Source organism: Taudactylus pleione, unplaced genomic scaffold, assembly GCF_031769625.1.
Source record: "Taudactylus pleione unplaced genomic scaffold, aTauple2 ptg000473l, whole genome shotgun sequence".
In the NCBI taxonomy this organism is placed as follows: Eukaryota; Metazoa; Chordata; class Amphibia; order Anura; family Myobatrachidae; genus Taudactylus; species Taudactylus pleione.
The window spans coordinates 5077644-5088277 of NW_028284875.1; the positions used below are offsets into that span (position 1 = coordinate 5077644).

At 33.1% G+C, this 10634-nt stretch overlaps 1 non-coding gene across 1 annotated transcript; it reads left to right on the top strand.

Moving 5' to 3' along the window:
- Positions 1–3876: 3876 nt before the first annotated feature.
- On the top strand, positions 3877–3949 carry TRNAR-CCU (transfer RNA arginine (anticodon CCU)). The gene has a single exon. It is a non-coding gene; the product is annotated as a tRNA-Arg (tRNA).
- Positions 3950–10634: the final 6685 nt, after the last annotated feature.

Below are 10634 nucleotides of genomic sequence, written 5' to 3' on the forward strand. Positions count from 1 at the left end.
GTTACTAAGCCCCAGTGGCCTAATGGATAAGGCACTGACCTCCTAAGCCAGGGATTGTGGGTTCAAGTCCCATCTGGGGAGATAGGCTTTATTTCATTAAAATAATTTTGGAGATGTTCCTTTCATTCTTGCTTCATACTGCACAAATGGCTCCACCAGAAACTTTTATCTGCTTATCAATCCGGAACTGTTCAGCTTGCAAAATTATGGCCCAGTATCTAAAAGCTGACATTTATCCTAATGACATTGTGGATTAGTTTTCTGAAAAGTTTTCTATCACCTGGGACAGTGGCTTCAAGTCCCATCTAGGATGCATGTTCCTTTGTTGCTCATTCTCATTCTAGAAGTTATGCTTTTTTTCAATTCAGGTGACTGTCTTAATGGTATTGCAGAAAATCCATATATACCAAAACATACCTATTAAGTTTTAATTGCAATTTAATATCAGAGTGGCTACAAAATAACAATTTCTATTGCAATTGCTGATGGGTTTCTTGAAGTCCTTTCATCCATGTCATCAAAAGGGTAATTTTCTGCCTTTTATATTTCTTTGGACACTGACTTTACTGACAATTTAGGTGCTTCAGACCAAAAAAACAATGTTTACCTTTAAATATAGAGCACAAGTGAGATTTAACTTATTTTTATTTAAAGATACTGCATTTTTTGGTATTATAGTGTATATTTTCCCTATGCAACATTAAAGTTACATATATCTATACCAAATATTATTTAAGATAAATAAACAGGAATTATTTTACAATTTTGATAATATTGTACTGTACAACAATGGCATGAATTCATTGCAATATACACCTATGGATACATAAAACTGGGCAATAACACAAATGCACAATATAATTGATTACCTTATGATTAGAATATTACTTTTATTAGGTACTTTAGTATTGGGTGCAGTAGTTTAGTGGATTTAAAAAGTAACTAATTTAAAATTAATAAACCAAGCTAATTTACTTAGTCAACTCGATGCTAAGATCACTCAACTAAAAATAATGCGCTTTGACCATGTGCTCCTGTGGCGCAAACAGTCTGTGCGCGGTACTTATAAGACAGTATCTGTTGAGCAATCCTGAGGTTGTGAATTCAAGCCTCACCTGGAGCAAATGTAATTTTTTTTCTAATGTCATCAGTTAATGATTATCATCTGCTTCCTGAACATCCTGATATGAAGGCAGAAAAAAAACACAAACATGACTGTTTTTAAGTACCAGTACACACAGCTGCTTTGGTTCATATGCACTGTAAAAATTACTTTAGTTAGTCAACAAAATGGAATGCAAAAGACTACCTCTTTATTGGTAAAAGAGTTGCATCAATCTGTTTGGCTGCAATGTAACATGAGGGTCCACACTATTAGGTCTGGATAGTACAATCACATTTCATGCTGGGATTTGTAAAGCAAAGAACACAAATAAACGACTTTCCTATATCGCAACAATTAATGATTATACTAATGAAAAAATCAGTTTCACTCAAGGCTGTTACTAAACCCCAGTGGCCTAATGGATAAGGCACAGGCTTCCTAAGCCAGGGATTGTGGGTTCAAGTCCCATCTGGGGAGATAGGCTTTATTTCATTAAAATAATTTTGGAGATGTTCCTTTTATTCTTGCTTCATACTGCACAAATGGCTCCACCAGAAACTTTTATCTGCTTATCAATCCGGAACTGTTCAGCTTGCAAAATTATGGCCCAGTATCTAAAAGCAGACATTTATCCTAATGACATTGTGGATTAGTTTTCTGAAAAGTTTACTATCACCTGGGACAGTGGCTTCAAGTCCCATCTAGGATGCATGTTCCTTTGTTGCTCATTCTCATTCTAGAAGTTATGCTTTTTTTCAATTCAGGTGACTGTCTTAATGGTATTGCAGAAAATCCATATGTACCAAAACATACCTATTAAGTTTTAATTGCAATTTAATATCAGAGTGGCTACAAAATAACAATTTCTATTGCAATTGCTGATGGTTTTCTTGAAGTCCTTTCATCCATGTCATCAAAAGGGTAATTTTCTGCCTTTTATATTTCTTTAGACACTGACTTTACTGACAATTTAGGTGCTTCAGACCAAAAAAACAATGTTTACCTTTAAATATAGAGCACAAGTGAGATTTAACTTATTTTTATTTAAAGATACTGCATTTTTTGGTATTATAGTGTATATTTTCCGTATGTAACATTAAAGTTACATATATCTATACCAAATATTATTTAAGATAAATAAACAGGAATTATTTTACAATTTTGATAATATTGTACTGTACAACAATGGCATGAATTCATTGCAATATACACCTATGGATACATAAAACTGGGCAATAACACAAATGCACAATATAATTGATTACCTTATGATTATAATATTACTTTTATTAGGTACTTTAGTATTGGGTGCAGTAGTTTAGTGGATTTAAAAAGTAACTAATTTAAAATTAATAAACCAAGCTAATTTACTTAGTCAACTCGATGCTAAGATCACTCAACTAAAAATAATGCGCTTTGACCATATGCTCCTGTGGCGCAATCGGTCTGTGCGCAGGACTTATAAGACAGTATCTGTTGAGCAATGCTGAGGTTGTGAGTTCAAGCCTCACCTGGAGCAAATGTAATTTTTTTTCTAATGTCATCAGTTAATGATTATCATCTGCTTCCTGATCATCCTGATATGAAGGCAGAAAAAAAACACAAACATGACTGTTTTTAAGTACCAGTACACACAGCTGCTTTGGTTCATATGCACTGTAAACATTACTTTAGTTAGTCAACAAAATGGAATGCAAAAGACTACCTCTTTATTGGTAAAAGGGTTGCATCAATCTGTTTTGCTGCAATGTAGCATGAGGGTCCACACTATTAGGTCTGGTTAGGACAATCACATTTCATGCTGGGATTTGTAAAGCAAAGAACACAAATAAACGGCTTTCCTATATCGCAACAATTAATGATTATACTAATGAAAATATAGAGCACAAGTGAGATTTAACTTATTTTTATTTAAAGATACTGCATTTTTGGTAATATAGTGTATATTTTCCCTATGCAACATTAAAGTTACATATTTCTATACCAAATATTATTTAAGATAAATAAACAGGAATTATTTTACAATTTTGATAATATTGAACTGTACAACAATGGCATGAATTCATTGCAATATACACCTATGGATACATAAAACTGGGCAATAACACAAATGCACAATATAATTGATTACCTTATGATTAGAATATTACTTTTATTAGGTACTTTAGTATTGGGTGCAGTAGTTTAGAGGATTTAAAAAGAAACTAATTTAAAATTAATAAACCAAGTTAATTTACTTAGTCAACTCGATGCTAAGATCACTCAACTAAAAATAATGCGCTTTGACCAAGTTCTCCTGTGGCGCAATCGGTCTGTGTGTGGTACTTATAAGACAGTATCTGTTGAGCAATCCTGAGGTTGTGAATTCAAGCCTCACCTGGAGCAAATGAAATTTTTTTTCTAATGTCATCAGTTAATGATTATTATCTGCTTCCTGAACATCCTGATATGAAGGCAGAAAAAAAACACAAACATGACTGTTTTTAAGTACCAGTACACACAGCTGCTTTGGTTCATATGCACTGTAAAAATTACTTTAGTTAGTCAACAAAATGGAATGCAAAAGACTACCTCTTTATTGGTAAAAGAGTTGCATCAATCTGTTTTGCTGCAATGTAACATGAGGGTCCACACTATTAGGTCTGGTTAGGACAATCACATTTCATGCTGGGATTTGTAAAGCAAAGAACACAAATAAACGGCTTTCCTATATCGCAACAATTAATGATTATACTAATGAAAAAATCAGTTTCACTCAAATATGTTACTAAGCCCCAGTGGCCTAATGGATAAGGCACTGGCCTCCTAAGCCAGGGATTGTGGGTTCAAGTCCCATCTGGGGTGATAGGCTTTATTTCATTAAAATAATTTTGGAGATGTTCCTTTCATTCTTGCTTCATACTGCACAAATGGCTCCACCAGAAACTTTTATCTGCTTATCAATCCGGAACTGTTCAGCTTGCAAAATTATGGCCCAGTATCTAAAAGCAGACATTTATCCTAATGACATTGTGGATTAGTTTTCTGAAAAGTTTTCTATCACCTGGGACAGTGGCTTCAAGTCCCATCTAGGATGCATGTTCCTTTGTTGCTCATTCTCATTCTAGAAGTTATGCTTTTTTTCAATTCAGGTGACTGTCTTAATGGTATTGCAGAAAATCCATATATACCAAAACATACCTATTAAGTTTTAATTGCAATTTAATATCAGAGTGGCTACAAAATAACAATTTCTATTGCAATTGCTGATGGGTTTCTTGAAGTCCTTTCATCCATGTCATCAAAAGAGTAATTTTCTGCCTTTTATATTTCTTTGGACACTGACTTTACTGACAATTTAGGTGCTTCAGACCAAAAAAACAATGTTTACCTTTAAATATAGAGCACAAGTGAGATTTAACTTATTTTTATTTAAAGATACTGCATTATTTGGTATTATAGTGTATATTTCCCCTATGCAACATTAAAGTTACATATATCTATACCAAATTTTATTTAAGATAAATAAACAGGAATTATTTTACAATTTTGATAATATTGTACTGTACAACAATGGCATGAATTCATTGCAATATACACCTATGGATACATAAAACTGGGCAATAACACAAATGCACAATATAATTGATTACCTTATGATTAGAATATTACTTTTATTAGGTACTTTAGTATTGGGTGCAGTAGTTTAGTGGATTTAAAAAGTAACTAATTTAAAATTAATAAACCAAGTTAATTTACTTAGTCAACTCGATGCTATGCCAGTAAACTAAAAATAATGCCCATTGACTATGTGCTCCTGTGGTGCAATCGGTCCGCACGCGGTATTTATAAGACAGTATCTGATGAGCAATGCTGAGGTTGTGAGTTCAAGCACCACCTGTAGCAAATGTAATTTGTTTTCTAATGTCATCAGTTAATGATTATCATCTGCTACCTGAACATCCTGATATGAAGGCAGAAAAAAAAACACAAACCTTACTGTTTTAAAGTTGCCAGTACACACATCTGCTTTGGTTCATATGCACTGGAAACATTCCTTTAGTTAGTCAACAAAATAGAATGCAAAAGAGTACCTCTTTATTGGTAAAAGGGTTGCATCAATCTGTTTTGCTGCAAAGTAACATGAGTTTCCACACTATTAGGTCTGGTTAGTACATGCACATTTCAAGCTGGGATTTGTAAAGCAAAGAACACATATAAATGGCTTTCCTATATCGCAACAATTAAAGATTATACTAATGAAAAAATCAGTTTCACACAAAGATGTTGCTTTGTCCCAGTGGCCTAATGGATAAGGCACTGGCCTCCTAAACCAGAAATTGTGGGTTCAAGTTCCATCTGTGGTGATAGGCTTTGTTTTGTCCATATAATTACTGGAGATGTTCATTTTATTCTTGCTTGAGACTGCACAAATGGCTCCACCAGAAACTTTTATCTTCTTAACAATCCGGTACTGTTCAGCTTGCAAAATTATGGCCCAGTATCTAAAAGCAGACATTTATCCTACTGACATTGTGAATTAGTTTCAGGATAATTTTCCTATCACCTTGGACAGTGGCTTCAATTCCCATCGAGGATGCATGTTCCTTTGTTTCTCATTGTCATTCTAGAAGTTATGCTTTTTTCAATGAAGGTGACTGTCTTAATTGTATTGCATGAAATCCATATATACCAAAACATATCTATTAAGTTTTAATTGCAATTTAATATCAGAGTGGCTAAAAAATTACAATGTCTATGGCAATTGCTGATGGGTTTCTTGAAGTCCTTTCATCCATGTCATCAAAAGGGTAATTTTCTGCTTTTTATATTTCTTTGGACACTGACTTTACTGACAATTTAGGTGCTACAGACCAAAAAAACAATGTTTACATTAAAATATAGAACACAAGTGAGATTTAACTTATTTTTATTTAAAGATCCTGCATTTTTTGGTATTATAGTGTATATTTTCCCTATGCAACATTAAAGTTACATATATCTATAGCAAATATTATTTAAGATAAATAAACAGGAATTATTTTACAATTTTGATAATATTGTACTGTACAACAATGGCATGAATTCATTGCTATATACACCTATGGATACATAAAACTGGGCAATAACACAAATGCACAATATAATTGATTACCTTTTGATTAGAATATTACTTTTATTAGGTACCTTAGTATTGGGTGCAGTAGTTTAGTGGATTTAAAAAGTAACTAATTTAAAATTAATAAACCAAGTAAATTTACTTAGTCAAGTCGATGCTAAAATCAGTAAACTAAAAATAATAGGCATTGATTTTGTGCTCCTGTGGTGCAACTGGACAGAGTGCGGTACTTATAAGACAGTATCTGTTGAGAAATGCTTAGGTTGTGAGTTCAAGCCTCACTAAAGTTGCCAGTACACACATCTGCTTTGGTTCATATGCACTGTAAACATTCCTTTAGTTAGTCAACAAAATGGAATGCAAAAGACTACCTCTTTATTGGTAAAAGAGTTGCATCAATCTGTTTTGCAGCAATGTAACATGAGGGTCCACACTATTAGTTCTGGATAGTACATGCACATTTCATGCTGGGATTTGTAAAGCAAAGAGCACAAATAAATGGATTTCCAATATCGCAACAATTAATGATTATACTGATGAAAAAATCAGTTTCACACAAAGATGTTACTAAGCCCCAGTGGCCTAATGGATAAGGCACTGGCCACCGAAGCCAGAGATTGTGGGTTGTTGTACCCTCTGGGGAGATAGGCTTTATTTCATCCACATAATTACTGGAGATGTTCCTTTTATTCTTGCTTGAGACTGCACAAATGGCTACACCAGAAACTTTTATCTGCTTAACAATCCGGTACTGTTCAGCTTGCAAAATTATGGCCCAGTATCTAAAAGCAGACATTTATCCTAATGACATTGTGGAATAGTTTCTGGATAATTTTCCTATCACCTGGGACAGTGGCTTCAATTCCCATCTAGGGTGCATTTTCCTTTGTTGCTCATTCTCATTCTAGAAGTTGTGCTGTTTTCTATGCAGGTGACTGTCTTAATGGTATTGCATGAAATTCATACATACCAAAACATACTTATAAAGTTTTAATTACAATTTAATATCAGAGTGGCTAAAAAATAACAATGTCTATGGCAATTGCTGATGGGTTTCTTGAAGTCCTTTCATCCATGTCATCAAATGGGTAATTTTTTGCTTTTTATATTTCTTTGGACACTGACGTTACTGACAATTTAGGCGCTACAGACCAAAAAAACAATGTTTTCCTTTAAATATAGAGCACATGTGAGATTTAACTTATTTTTATTTAAAGATACTGCATTATTTGGTATTATAGTGTATATTTCCCCTATGCAACGTTAAAGTTACATATATCTATAGCAAATATTATTTAAGATAAATAAACAGGAATTATTTTACAATTTTGAAAATATTGTACTGTACAAGAATGGCACTAATTCTTTGCAATATACACCTATGGATACTTAAAACTGGGCAATACCACAAATGAACAATATAATTGATTACCTTATGATTAGAATATTACTTTTATTAGGTACTTTATTATTGGGTGCAGTAGTTTAGTGGATTTAAAAAGTAACTAATTTAAAATTAATAAACCAAGTTAATTTACTTAGTCAACTCGATGCTATGCCAGTAAACTAAAAATAACGCCCATTGACTATGTGCTCTTGTGGTGCAATCGGTCTGCACGCGGTATTTATAAGACAGTATCTGATGAGCAATGCTGAGGTTGTGAGTTCAAGCACCACCTGTAGCAAATGTAATTTGTTTTCTAATGTCATCAGTTAATGATTATCATCTGCTACCTGAACATCCTGATATGAAGGCAGAAAAAAAAACACAAACATTACTGTTTTAAAGTTGCCAGTACACACATCTGCTTTGGTTCATATGCACTGGAAACATTCCTTTAGTTAGTCAACAAAATGGAATGCAAAAAACTACCTCTTTATTGGTAAAAGGGTTGCATCAATCTGTTTTGCTGCAAAGTAACATGAGTTTCCACACTATTAGGTCTGGTTAGTACATGCACATTTCAAGCTGGGATTTGTAAAGCAAAGAACACATATAAATGGCTTTCCTATATCGCAACAATTAAAGATTATAATAATGAAAAAATCAGTTTCACACAAAGATATTGCTTTGTCCCAGTGGCCTAATGGATAAGGCACTGGCCTCCTAAACCAGAAATTGTGGGTTCAAGTTCCATCTGTGGTGATAGGCATTGTTTTGTCCATATAATTACTGGAGATGTTCATTTTATTCTTGCTTGAGACTGCACAAATGGCTCCACCAGAAACTTTTATCTTCTTAACAATCCGGTACTGTTCAGCTTGCAAAATTATGGCCCAGTATCTAAAAGCAGACATTTATCCTATTGACATTGTGAATTAGTTTCCGGATAATTTTCCTATCACCTTGGACAGTGGTTTAAATTCCCATCTAGGATGCATTTTCCTTTGTTGCTCATTCTCATTCTAGAAGTTGTGCTGTTTTCTATGCAGGTGACTGTCTTAATGGTATTGCATGAAATTCATACATACCAAAACATACTTATAAAGTTTTAATTACAATTTAATATCAGAGTGGCTAAAAAATAACAATGTCTATTGCAATTGCTGATGGGTTTCTTGAAGTCCTTTCATCCATGTCATCAAATGGGTAATTTTTTGCTTTTTATATTTCTTTGGACACTGACGTTACTGACAATTTAGGCGCTACAGACCAAAAAAACAATGTTTTCCTTTAAATATAGAGCACATGTGAGATTTAACTTATTTTTATTTAAAGATACTGCATTATTTGGTATTATAGTGTATATTTCCCCTATGCAACATTAAAGTTACATATATCTATAGCAAATATTATTTAAGATAAATAAACAGGAATTATTTTACAATTTTGAAAATATTGTACTGTACAAGAATGGCACTAATTCTTTGCAATATACACCTATGGATACTTAAAACTGGGCAATACCACAAATGAACAATATAATTGATTACCTTATGATTAGAATATTACTTTTATTAGGTACTTTATTATTGGGTGCAGTAGTTTTGTGGATTTAAAAAGTAACTAATTTAAAATTAATAAACCAAGTTAATTTACTTAGTCAACTCGATGCTATGCCAGTAAACTAAAAATAATGCCCGTTGACTATGTGCTCCTGTGGTGCAATCGGTCCGCACGCGGTATTTATAAGACAGTATCTGATGAGCAATGCTGAGGTTGTGAGTTCAAGCACCACCTGTAGCAAATGTAATTTTTTTTCTAATGTCATCAGTTAATGATTATTATCTGCTACCTCAACATCCCGATATGAAGGCAGAAAAAAAAACACAAACATTACTGTTTTAAAGTTGCCAGTACACACATCTGCTTTGGTTCATATGCACTGGAAAAATTTATTTAGTTAGTCAACAAAATGGAATGCAAAAGACTAACTCTTTATTGGTAAAAGAGTTGCATCAATCTGTTTTGCTGCAAAGTAACATGAGTTTCCACACTATTAGGTATGATTAGTACATGCACATTTCAAGCTGGGATTTGTAAAGCAAAGAACACATATAAATGGCTTATCTATATCGCAACAATTAAAGATTATACTAATGAAAAAATCAGTTTCACACAAAAATGTTGCCTTGTCCAAGAGGCCTAATGGATATGGCACTGGCCTCCTAAGCCAGAGATTGTGGGTTCAAGTCCCATCTGTGGTGATAGGCTTTGTTTCGTCCATATAATTATGGAGATGTTCATTTTATTCTTGCTTGAGACTGCACAAATGGCTCCACCAGAAACTTTTATCTTCTTAACAATCCGGTACTGTTCAGCTTGCAAAATTATGGCCCAGTATCTAAAAGCAGACATTTATCCTATTGACATTGTGAATTAGTTTCCGGATAATTTTCCTATCACCTTGGACAGTGGTTTAAAATCCCATCTAGGATGCATGTTCCTTTGTTTCTCATTCTCATTCTAGAAGTTATGCTTTTTTCAATGAAGATGACTGTCTTAATGGTATTGCATGAAATCCATATATACAAAAACATATCTATTAAGTTTTATTTGCAATTTAATATCAGAGTGGCTAAAAAATTACAATGTCTATAGCAATTGCTGATGGGTTTCTTGAAGTCCTTTCATCCATGTCATCAAAAGGGTAATTTTCTGCTTTTTATATTTCTTTGGACACTGACTTTACTGACAATTTAGGTGCTACTGACCAAAAAAACAATGATTACCTTCAAATATAGAACACAAGTGAGATTTAAATTATTTTTATTTAAAGATCCTGCATTTTTTGGTATTATAGTGTATATTTTCCCTATGCAAAAATAAAGTTACATATATCTATAGCAAATATTATTTAAGATAAATAAAAAGGAATTATTTAACATATTTGATAATATTGTACTGTACAACAATGGCATGAATTCATTGCAATATACACCTATGGATACATAAAACTGGGCAATAACACAAATGCACAATATAATTGA